Genomic DNA, 12,111 nt, shown 5'->3' with positions numbered 1-12,111 from the left:
CGACTGAGCGACTGAACTGAACCAACGGTTTGTTACAAAACCACATATGCTTCTATCGGACATGAGGGGGTGAGGAGCCTGGTAACACATTTTGAAAGCATCTCGGTACGGGAAACTGAAGTGCCCGCAAACCCAGGACTGTTGTTTAGTCTCTAAGGTGTGGCCGACTCTTTTGTGACCCCATGAACTGTAGCCCGCCAGGCTCCTCTGTCCATGGGATTCCCCAGGCAAGAATCCTGGAGTGGGTAGCCATTTCCTTCTCCAGGGCATCTTGCTGACCCAGGGATAGAACCTGAGTCTCCTGCCTTGGCGGGCAGGTTCTTTACCACTGAGCCACAGGGAAGCCCAGCAGAGGTACAACTGTAAACCAAAGCACATTCAGGAGTGAGTCATGGGACCAACTCACTAACAGAGGCTCTAGGACATCACACACAAGGGATGAAGCCAGCCAGAAAGACCACTTGCAGAAAATAAGGCAGGGATGGTAAGACAAAGAGAAGCTCGAGGACACGTTACAAGGACACCAGGGGAGGTTGCCAAAATGCAGAATATATTTGACAAAGAGAAATTAGCGCTTCGGAAACCAGAGCCTAGGAGAAGATGAATAGTCTCTAAAAGGAAGGAGACTCCTAGTGGGAGGCGGTGACATTAAAAATGCAGGTACTTTCTGCCAGGACTGGAGCTGGCCAGATTCTTGCGGTGGAAGAAGCCAGCATGTCAGAAAGAGGAAAATCTCATCAGATGTTTATCATTCCCACGCTTTGAGGACCTGGGGGCTGTCTAACTAAGAAAACAGGAATCTCTACAAGTATATTTCACAGAGGAAATTTATAAGCAAGAATCGGTTACTCCGGTGATGGGAGGCACAGAGAGCCTACACCAGGATAGTTAGATAATCTAGAGATTAGCTCAAAGCAGGAAGCTGCCGCCTCCCCTGGGCTGACAGGGGACAACAGACAATAGGAGGAGGCAAGGCTGCAGGCGTCCAAGGTCACTTGTGAGCAGCTGGAACCACAGAAGGTCTGTCAGGCATGAGTGGTGCTACCAGGGAAGGACTCCCACTGCCAGGGATGCCCCAGGAAGCTGGAGGAAAGAAAAAAATACCCTCCCTGGCTGGGCCCTTCTCTCTGCTGCCTCCTACGTGCCTTTGGAGGGCTGAGGACAGCAAAAGCCAGCAGACTCAGAAACCTGGGAGAGCGGCCTGCAGGGGTGAGCCCCCAGGACCCAGAGGGGAGGGGGAGACCAGGGGCGCCTGGATGCGGACCAGGACGGGCCGCGCGCTGTAACAGACAAGCTTCCCTCCCAACAGGCGCACTTAAAGAGTCCCTCACTGGGGCCTCCCTGGTGGTGCGGGGTAGAGAATCCGTCTGCCGGAGCAGGAGACACGGGTTCGAACCCTGCAACCACTGAAGCCTGCGTCCTAGAGCCCGTAGTCCGCAGCCAAAGGAGCCCCTGCAAGAAGCCCAAGCACCTCAAGGAGAGAGCAGACTCCGCTTGCTGCCACTAGAGAAAGGCCGGCGCAGCGACAATGACCGAGCAAGAGCCAAAAATAAATTAAAAAATAAACTTATTAAAAAAAAAAAAGGTTTGCTTCCTACCACATAATGGTCACATAGGAATAAATGAAGTGGAAGTTACACCTGCAGAGTGGCCTACTGACCTTCCTGCCACGTGCAGCGGTCCTGACCTGGTCTGCACAGTTCCTGAGTAGCAAGAGGTGGGGAATTTATTCTATACTTTGTAACTTATTCTATAATTTATATAATACCCTTTCTTCAGTTACAATTACCCCAGGACTAGTCTTAACACGGAGAAGGCAATGGCAAGCCACTCCAGTACTATTGCCTAGAAAATCCCATGGATGGAGGAGCCTGGTAGGCTGCAGTCCGTGGGGTCGCTAAGGGTCGGACACGACTGAGCGACTTCACTTTCACTTTTCACTTTCCACTTCCACACATTGGAGAAGGAAATGGCAACCCACTCCAGTGTTCTTGCCTGGAGAATCCCAGGGACGGGGGAGCCTGGTGGGCTTCCGTCTATGGGGTCACACAGAGTCGGACACGACTGAAGTGACTTAGCAGCAGCAGCAGCAGTCTTAACAAGCACATTCCCCCCCAAAAAAAAAACTCCTAGGGGAAAAAAAGGCTCTTTGAAAAAATATAGTATCAAATAGGAGAAAATATACACGAGCATGGCTGAGCACAACCCCCCAAATAAGTCCAAGTGAAACGGGGGAAATCTGAAGAAGACTCGCCTGCAGCCATCCAGGTTGGTCATGATGCCGCCCTGCAGGTCCCTAAGATGTTACCAGGGGCAGGGAGTGAGGTGGGGTGGGAAATGTTACCAGACACAGGCTCATGACTTCCCCGGCAGCCTTTGGAAGTCTACTGGAAGTCCACACTTCCAACAGAGAGAGCTTGGGTTCGATCTCTGGTTGGGAACCAAGATCCTGCATGCCGTGCAGCCAAAAAAATTAAGTATACAACTTGAAAAGTTTCAAACATATTTACACATTAAAAAAAAAAAGTACACAGGTTCTGTATTACTTCTTACAACTGCACAAAAATCTATAATCTCCAAATTAAAATTTTAATTAAAAAATATCATAAATGTGTGCATGCATGCTAATTCATTTCAGTCGTGTCCAACTCTTTTGAGATCCCATGGACTGTAGCCCGCCAGGCTCCTCTGTCCAAAGAATTCTCCAGGCAAGAATACTGGAGTGGGTGCCTTCCTTTCTCCAGGGGATCTTCCCCGACCCAGGGACTGAACCTCATCTCTTCTGTCTCCTGCATTGGCAGGCAGGTACTTTACCACTAGCGCCACCTGGGAAGCCCAGACATACCTGCAGACTCTTCTCAATTATTAAGCCCTCTTCCTTTCCACCGTGTTTCCCCCATAAGTGTCTCCAGTTTGTATACTCACAAGCACAGCATCTCTGCTCTCGGGACCCTGATCTGCCTGTGCAGTGAGGCCCAGGAAGCTCTGAGCTGGCCCCATCTGAAGCTCCTCCAAATTCTGTCTACTCTGTGTCATTGGCTCAGGGTTACTTTTGCAGAAATATGATGGTGTCACTTACTTGTGTTTGATTCTTCAGCCTTGGCCTTTCTGACTGCAGACGGAGCGGGGACATTAATATTCACGCACAGGACAATTAGGAGGCCGCCTGATCTTAGTACAGGTCAACTAACAAGCCTTAACCTGCTCATTTCACGATGAAGGATTCATTTCAAAACTGCTCTCTTTCTGGAATGCATGCTTTCCTTCCCACACCCTCTGGTTTCCTGTGAGAGCTGGTGGCCTAAGAACCAGTGGGAGAAGCTGCGTTGGGAGAGCCTGGCACTTTGACAGATCAAGAGGCAAGAGCCAGCCCATCCCAGCCACCACTCATCCACTTAGCTAAAATACAGGCTCCGGGAGAAGAAGGGAAAACAACAGATAGAAGTGCATGCTAGGTCTTCCGGAAACTGATGCTGGATGAAAATCCCTTCTTAGCCAAGAGTATGAGGGTGGGGGGAAAAAAATCACTATTCATCACAAAATGGACACGCACCACGGACATCTCTCCAACTCTCCTTCTCTACCACTCCACAAATCCTGCCTGTGAAATATAACTTTCTTCCTTTAATGATCTGGTGGTGAATTATTTATATGCTTCAATTTATCTTTCTGTCTTCTTTTATTTATGCCTAGAATTCTACTACTTAACTCTAAGACAGCCTGACAAGGACTGCAGGCAAGGCAGAGGCGACCCGGCCCTTTAGGGGGTCAGTGAGCCGGAGGGACAGAGCAGGTAGAGCTGTGGGGAGGGGACCGAGGTCTCGGTCTAGGGACGCGCTAAGTGAGCCCGCGTCTCAGGCCTCTGCATCATGCTGACTTTTCCAGCCAGCTTTCCATCCAAATCCATCTTGCAGCCCCTCCCCATCTCCAGCCCCCAGCCACTATCTTCACTATTTGTCTGGGCAGTGCCACGTCGGAGCTGGTCTCCATGCCCCCAGCTCTTCCTCTATCAATCCGTCCCAACAACTGTTATCAACAGTAACGATGCCATCATCGTAATTCTTCAGAAGCTATCACCTGAAGCCAGAGCTCCCAAATTTTCCTAATTAGTGAAACCTGGATGGTAGTAATTCAGTCACTAGATCATGTCCGACTCTTGCAACCCCATGGACTGTAGTCCGCCAGGCTCCTCTGTCCATGGGATTTCCCAGGCAAGAATACTGCAGTGGGTTGCCATTTCCTTCTCCAGGGGATCTTCCCTCTCGGATCAGGAATCAAACCCAAGTCTCCTGCACTGCAGGCAGGTTCTTTACCGCTGAGCCAGTGGGGGCATGATTTTTAAAATAAATAAGCAGATTCTGCAGTGTCTTATGTTGGGTTTCTCCTGAAACAGACTTTGAGACAGAGGTCTCTTGAATGCAAGTTATTCATCTGAGAGAGGATCCTGGGAAGGACTAGTTAGTGGGGAGGAAGGCAGCCAAGAAAGCCCAGATCCTGCAGGAGATGGCCCCCACGGGCAGCACCGTCAGTCTCACTAGGGGACCCTGGGACATCATGCAGGACAGGGGTCAGTCTCTGCATGGGCTGGGCCAGGGCACTGCCTCCCTGCTCTCTTTGGTCGTCAGCTGAGGTCCACTCCTGGGGTCACTTAGCTTTGCTGCCCCAGGGCTGCCCCACAAGTCAGGTGGAGAATAGTAGATGCCTGCAGAAGAGTTCTGCAGAAGCGTACAGGAGCAGCGAGTGTCTGGGCGTACGGATGCATCTACCTGACCTGGCTGTGTCCCTGAAGATGCTGATTTGGGAGGCTGGGGTGTGGGACCCAGGAATCTGCACTGTGCCAAGCACTGAGTGGGACTCTTTAGAACAGGCAGACTGTGAGACACTGACCCATATCACGAAGTGCAAAACCTTCAGTGGCAGCTCCCAGCAGTCACCAGTAAACCACACTGAACTTGTGCCCTTTCCACAAGTCTTCCCTTTAGGCAGCATACTCTTCTACAAGCAGGAAATGCACTTTAAGAATGTCCATGATCCCCAGAGCCAAATACCAGTCATACAGTAAATGCTCAATAAATGTGTGTTGATGAAAAGAAACAGTATGGTACTAGGTACCTTGGTTCCCTGGACAAAACTATCTGCCAAATCTCTCAAAATAGTAGTAAAACGAAAAAAAAAAAAAAAAACCTACTGAGCACCTAATCTTTGCAAGACACTCAGGAGTTGCTCCGGATAACTGCTGATCCGCGTGCACCTTAACAGAGACTTGCTGCTATAACACAAAACGGTGAATTAATCCCTACAAGGGAGAAGACCGAGGTCGTGGTGGGAAGGTGAAGGATGCTCTCCGAGTAACTGGAAGCCTTTCGGGCTTGACCCTACCTGGTGATTCTGCTGGGGTTGTCCCCAGAAACACGGTCGCCCTCCACCTACTTCACAGAGATGGAGCAAGATGAAGAAAAAAGTCGTATTTCAGTGGCAGGCGCTGATGTCTCAGGATGAAGGCTTCTTCCAATGACCAGAAATTTGGTACCTGGGGCCTCGATGGGAACTCTGGGCTCCACCCTCAGAGGCACAAGAGTTTCTGTGGTTTTCAAGGAGCTCTCTCGCAAATGAGACCAAACCAGAGGCCTGGGTACTCAGAGTCACTACAGACCTCATCGGTGGCTTTTCTCCCCTGGTCTGGGATGTTAAACCACAGCGCGCTGGCCACGCTCCAGTCTGGATAATCAGGCTGGGGCTAGCAGACTTCCCCCTCCCGCTCCAGTTAAATAAAGTATTCCTTCAGACCAGCTGCCCTAACCTTTGTTATGCTGCTGTGGGCTATTAAAGAGCTCTTCTGTACTTAGGATGGCTGTATTTGTGAAAAATCAATACCCCTGGTGTAACTTTCTACACCGACAAGAAGTACGTTCCAAAATATCACTGGCCACATTAGTCCTTTTGATATGCTTTTATACAGGGCTGGAAACAATTAAAAAAGTATAGTCGTTTCTTCTCCATTTCCCCAACTTTTGCTATTCATGAAGATACATATCAAAATATTTGCAACATCACAAAAAGGAGGTGGCAGGTGCAGTCTGCTGCAAGCCAAGCGCTGCTGCAGGTACTGGGTGCTGATGGAAGGGTCATAGGTGATGCGGTCAGCATAAATTTGACATTTTTCCAAGGGGAATAATTAAATTTAATTCTTCCTCTTCTGCTGCATTTCTGAAAATCTGAATCCATCGACTTTGCTTAAAATCTATCATACACAGGTAGCCCCATCAAATACTATTTCTGTCCACCCTTAAAATTAAAACCACCAAAGGAAAAATACGTAAGACCTTAAACTCAGTGTGTATATGCGTGTGTGTAGACGGGTATATGTGTTGGAGAATGAGAAAATATGCTTTCTTGGCTAGCCTGCAGGGCAGCAAATGGGATGCTGCTTAGATAAATATTTATTTGTTTGCTTGTTTTTAGCAATCATCCTATTTGTGTGGGCGAGAGTTTACAGCTTATAATACCAGAAGCTGACATAAGGAAGTGGAAAACATAAATATCTCTTGCTTAAAGATTCTCTTTATTGTATGAAAAAAAATACAAATCAGGCCCTTTGGCATTCTATTGTTAGGATAAAAACAACAAAAAGGAAAAAAGAATGCCAACACATATGTATGCATACACACACATTATCTTGAACATGAAGACAGAAGAAGGAAGTTAATTAAATTTCAAGATTCCAGTGGAATAAATTAATGAACTACAGAATATTTAACATCATGCCACAAAAAGAGAGACCGTTCTGATTTTTTTAAGTAATAATAACTTTAAAATTTAGATTACTCCTAGGAGACCCAAAGAAAGTGCTTGTCCTGAACTACAGACTGTGAAAAATGATTTTAAAAATCAGTGATGTTCACTTGAAGTCTGCCAAATTATTATTCTGCTTGGAAATCCTTCTAGCTAGAACAAGTTAATAGCAGGCTTCTAACACTAGGTGAAACATGCTGTAAATCAATTTATTCCCCCCAACAAATCTGCTAAAGTGCATGCTTTTCTGGTGAAAATGATTCTTCAATAATACTTAATACTGTCACTACATTGTTTCTCCAACCAGTCCAATCCAAGTTTTTCTTCCAGTTAAGGTGTATTAAAGTTAAATGCCTACCTTTGTCATAAACAATAAATGACAGAACACAGATTCTTCAAAGTATTTATGGCAGAAGGAAACTCAAAATGTATCATCCATGCAATACATTTCCTAAGCTTAAAAAGAAGGCTTAATAAAGCACATGTGATTCAAGTTCACCACGCAATACTCCATTCATTAGCATCTCAGGGTTCAGAAACAATCTATGCCATTGTCATCTCTCATAGATAGATGACTATCCTCCACAAGCAGGCTTCGGGTGACACCTTTGGCAAAACAGTTTTGAAAAGAACCAAAAGTAGGATTATGCAGCAACATAGGCTGTCCTGTGTATTTTATTTTTTTCTAATTTTTATTCTATACTGGAGCATAGCTGATTAACAATGTTGTGTTAGAGTCAGGTGTACAGCAAAGTGACTCAGCTATACATATACATGCATCTATTCTTTTTCAAATCATTTTCCCATTTGGGTTATTATAGAATATCGAGCAGCATTCCCTGTGCTACACAGCAGGTCCTAGTTGGCTAATTGTTTTAAATACAGCATGTGTACATATCAATCCCAATCCCCAATCTTGCCTCGCACCAACTCATTCCCCGGAGAACCATAAATTCAGTTCTCTAAGTTCTCACAGTTCTCTGTGAGTCTGTGTCTGTTTTCTAAATAAGTTCATTTTTTTTTTAGAGCCCCGATCATTAGACCAACAATGTCTATCCCTTGCAGACAGAAGACCACAACAAGTGATTAACTAGCTGTAATGGTTAAACTCTTACAAGTATACTGGCTGACCGACACAATCCTCAATCTCATCCCCATTTTAAATTCATATAGAGAAAAGGAGAACATTAAAGACTGTCCAAAGATGTAAACAATTACCAAAGCAAGGGAAAAGGCATTCCCAGTTTGAGGAAAGAGGTGGGAGTCCCAGGACTTTCTGAGACTGAAGGCTGAACATGGTACACAAGGTATCTAAAGCCATAATGGAGCCTGGTGTCAACACTGAATTTTGACTCCCAAATACTACTGTGTTTTTCTAATGATCTTTATCAGGGTAAAATTCGTTATTACAAATTATGTGTAAATAAAGAACAAAACAAAATAAAAAGATTTGGGGGAGGAAACGGGGTAGGGGGGGATTTTCAAGTGTGACCCAAGGCAAGACCTCCTGGAGAGGGCTCGGTCACCAGGTCTGAGTCACAACACCTCCCTGCGCCTCAGTGTCCCTTAAAACTAAAGGCTTAGGCCAGAGCATCCATCTCTAACTCCCTCCTGGCAGTAAAACCCAGTCACCTATTTAGGTATCAGAGAGAACTCAAGTTTTTATAAAATCCTAAGAGCATCTGAGAGCGGCAGAAAACGTGCTTATGGTGTTTAACAACTACAAGGGGGAGAAGGAGGGTCTAAACAGTCCTCCCAGCCTTGCATTTTTCAGTTTCTACCCGGCTTAAGAGGGCGATTGAAATGAGATGCTTCATTTCATCCCACAATAACAATGTAATTCTGATTATAATAAAATGTTGAAATGTTCTTTTTAAAAACATCCCCCTCCAAAGGAAACAGCTTCACCTTCCTCAAATGCAACCTGGTAGATCTGTCTCCTTCAGAGGGTTGCAATGCCCGAGCTACAGTATGAGTATCAGGATGTGGAAGCAGCTGTCACCGCTTTGTTTTCCATTCACAGTAGGTGGTTGCCAAGCAACAAAATACTATTGTCTGTTTCCATGATCTATTGGCCAGTTCTACGGTGATAATGCTTTCCACAGTTTAAAATAGGGCCACCTTTTGGACAAGAAGAAATGCGAAAAAATTCTAAGAACAATAAACATATATATAAACAAACACACTGAACGTATCCCTAAATTAAGTTTATACATATACAGCTGTGTGCTGATATACACACACACATTTTGCATGTGTATGTATGGGCGTGTGTGATTATTTATTATACATTCTCGTACTACCTACCTCCAAACTCATCTAAATTGAATAGGCCAAAAACTAGATCTAAATCCCAGAGGGCAAATTAAAGCATGACCTGGAGTTACGAAAACACAGTCAGAATTATTTTCTCAACAATAGCAATAATTTCCAACTTGCCAGATGTCTCAAATTCTGTCCCTTGAATATAAGTTCTCCAGTCAGGAAAGCAATTCTACTGATATAAAAATAATAAATGGAATGCCTTTACTATCTACTTTGGAATCATTGACCGTTTGTTGTTTTACTTCATGTCATCACCTGCTACCCCTGTGTACAAAGATAATAATTCGAATGGGAAAATTCTGTTTTTCTTTACACCCAAGAATATTAACATATATTGTTCTCTCTGGAATAGCCTCATATGATTCCCCTTTGTTCTGATATTGGTCCCTCAGGAATAGCAGTCATGCTATGTTACTCTTGCATATTTCACTAGCTTACAAATAAAATAACGCAGTGTACTCAATATAAAGTTGTCAACATTCGCTTGCATCAGTTGCTGTTTGTTTTCCATTGACAAGGCTTCTAAAGATAAGAATTACAATATTCTCAGATGTACAGACACAACATCAAAACAGCCTGAAGGAATTAAAGCTGGAAACTGCTAGAGGCAATCATGCTCTGAAATGAAGAGAAATCAGTATCACTTATGCGCACACATATATTTCTGCGAAGACCCTAAATAATGCCAGAACAGTCTTTGCATTTTATGCAACGCTCATCCATCTTCCTTCACAATATTTCCAAAGCACTTTATTTAGTTCATTCCTCTAAACAAGCCTTTGAAATTCACCTTTTGAAATTCACCACCACTTGTAAATCTGCACGTTGTAAGAAACTGGTAATAAGCAAAACTCATTACGTGGATTGACGTTATTACTATAAAATCTGCTATCAAAAGGGCAACTTTAGCAAAACAGAAACAGTGTGTTAAACAATTAACTGAATACTTGTCAAATGATCACTTTTCCGGACAAAGCCATCCTCAGCAGACTGCTCCTGGGAGGGAGCGCCCAACCCAGGTTTCTTCTTCAGGTCTCACCCCACACATGACCCACTTCCTTCTCCCGCAGCTTCTCAAGCTTGTTCACCTGTATCCCCATCTCACTAAGAAACATGCTCTCCCCACCCTTTTCGTATTCCTTAGACACTCATTACTTTCTGCAAACTACCGGACTCAAACCTGCAGTTTGCCTTGACCCTCCCCATAAACACTTGTCTTCCCGATTTTTCTACATCTGCTTTAAAAACCTCCGCCACCGAAAAAATACAATATTAACAAAAGAAAGGCCACAAGCCAGTTGATTTTTTAATGTCATAGCAGCAAAATGGTGGGGGAAAAAAGACAGAAGAGGAGACATGCAGGCGTGTACTTGGGGGAAGGCGGGTGGGAGTGTAGCTCTGCACAGCGGGTCGCGGGGACCCAAGGGGCCTCGCTTCCCCTACCTGTCGACCCCACTTACCCCACGTGCGCACCGCCGCTGACAACCACAACACTCCCGGACCACCCCCTCCGAAAGGGGGCGGGGTCACGCCTTCGGCCAATCAGAACCCGCAAGCCCCGGGTGTCCAACCTATGGGGTGGCCCTGGCCGTGCCGGGGGAGGACGCGAGGTGGTCGGGGAGGGGCCGCGTCCGTGGGAGGCGCGCACGTGTCGGGTCCGGGGAGGCGGCGAGGCGGCGGGCGTCCGGGTCCGGAGGCGCGGGCTCTGCACCCCGGCAGCCCCCGAGTCCCCCTGCCCAGTGCCTCTTTTGCCTCGGCCCGGTTCGGGCAGGACATGCTCCCGCCAAAAAGATAAACAGGACCGGTCCACGACGTTTGACTTCCCCCCGAGTAAGGGGACAGTCACAGATAACAACAGTAGTACCCGGCTCAGGCAAGACCGGGAGGAAAGTTTCAGGCCCGCACCCGAGGGAGTCCTCCAGGGCTGGGAGGAGGAGGAGGACGGAGGTTGGGCGGGAGGGTGACGACCTGGAAAGCAGAGGGCGGCGGGAGGGCTGCGCGAGCCGGGCGCGGACCCGGGCGCGGTGCTGGGGGACGCCAGCGGCGGGGTGCGCTGTCCAAGGTGCACGGGAGGTGGTGGGCGCGCGGCGGGCGCGGAGCCCAGAGCCAACACTGGCTGGCGGCGGCGGGGGAGAGAGCTCGGAACGGCCGTCCGGGGGCGCCAGGCAGCCGCCCCCTCCCGGCTTGTAAAAGTGAGGCTAGTGGAGCTGAGACAGGAAGGGGAAGGGCGCGGGAGGCTGCGCCGAAGCCCCTCACGCTCCCCTGCACCCCTCCCTCCCGGCCGCACCTCGAGCTCCTTTTCTTTTTCCCCTTCCCCCGCCGCGAGCCCACTCCCCTCCGAGCCTCGATCCCAGTACTGCGGCCGGGGCGTGACCGCGGAACCCCCGCTCCGAACCCGGACGCCCCAGGGATGCTGCGGGCCCCCCGGAGCTGCTTACCTGGGGCCGCGGCACCAGGAGCGGGCGCGGCGCGGCTCCTCCTCGCCTCCGCGCCCTCCTTCTCCGCTTCTCCCCCGGACTCTGTCCTGGGCGCCGAGCTCTGAGCCCGGGCCGGGCTGCAGCCGCCTTCCCCGCCGCCGCCTCGGCCGCCGCTGCCGCAGACAGAGGACGCCCAGTGGCGGCTGGAAGCCCGTGTGAGTAGCGGCGCCGGAGATTCCGCGGCTCCGGGCGCGCGGCCGTGCGCACGCGCGCCGGCGAGTATGAGAGTGTGTGTGTGAGTGTGTGTGTGTGTGCGCGCGCGCGCGCCCACGGGGAGGGGGGAAGAGGCCGAGAGATGCTCGTAGGGACCGAGGCAAAATTCTCCTGCCTCGGGAATCCGTAAGCCGGGGAAGGAGGCTCGAACGCGCGTCTCGCCGCGGGGAGGAGCTGCCCGCCGGGCGACGCCGAGGAGGATGGGACGGCCGCGCAGGGCGCGCGGGTTCCGGATCCGAGCGGGGCCGAACCGAGCGGGACGCGCAGCCACGGACGCAGCGGAGGCGGCGCCCGCAGCCCACGG

General features: G+C 48.7%; 1 protein-coding gene across 2 annotated transcripts in view; it reads right to left on the bottom strand.

The window, feature by feature from the left end:
- ENOX1 (ecto-NOX disulfide-thiol exchanger 1) overlaps positions 1-11,808 on the bottom strand; it is a 688,766-nt gene extending 676,958 nt beyond the window's left edge. For both annotated transcript variants that reach the window (XM_088842775.1, XM_055426042.2), the window contains exon 1: positions 11,556-11,808. The gene's annotated coding sequence lies outside the window, so the exon portion shown is untranslated. The remainder of the gene's footprint in view (positions 1-11,555) is intronic.
- Positions 11,809-12,111: the final 303 nt, after the last annotated feature.

This window comes from Moschus berezovskii, chromosome 13 (genome assembly GCF_049115385.1).
Source record: "Moschus berezovskii isolate FMDL1 chromosome 13, NW_MosBer_1.0, whole genome shotgun sequence".
Classification (NCBI taxonomy): Eukaryota; Metazoa; Chordata; class Mammalia; order Artiodactyla; family Moschidae; genus Moschus; species Moschus berezovskii.
Note: the sequence above shows the minus strand (reverse complement) of the source record. Positions and strands in the feature narration are given on the sequence as shown.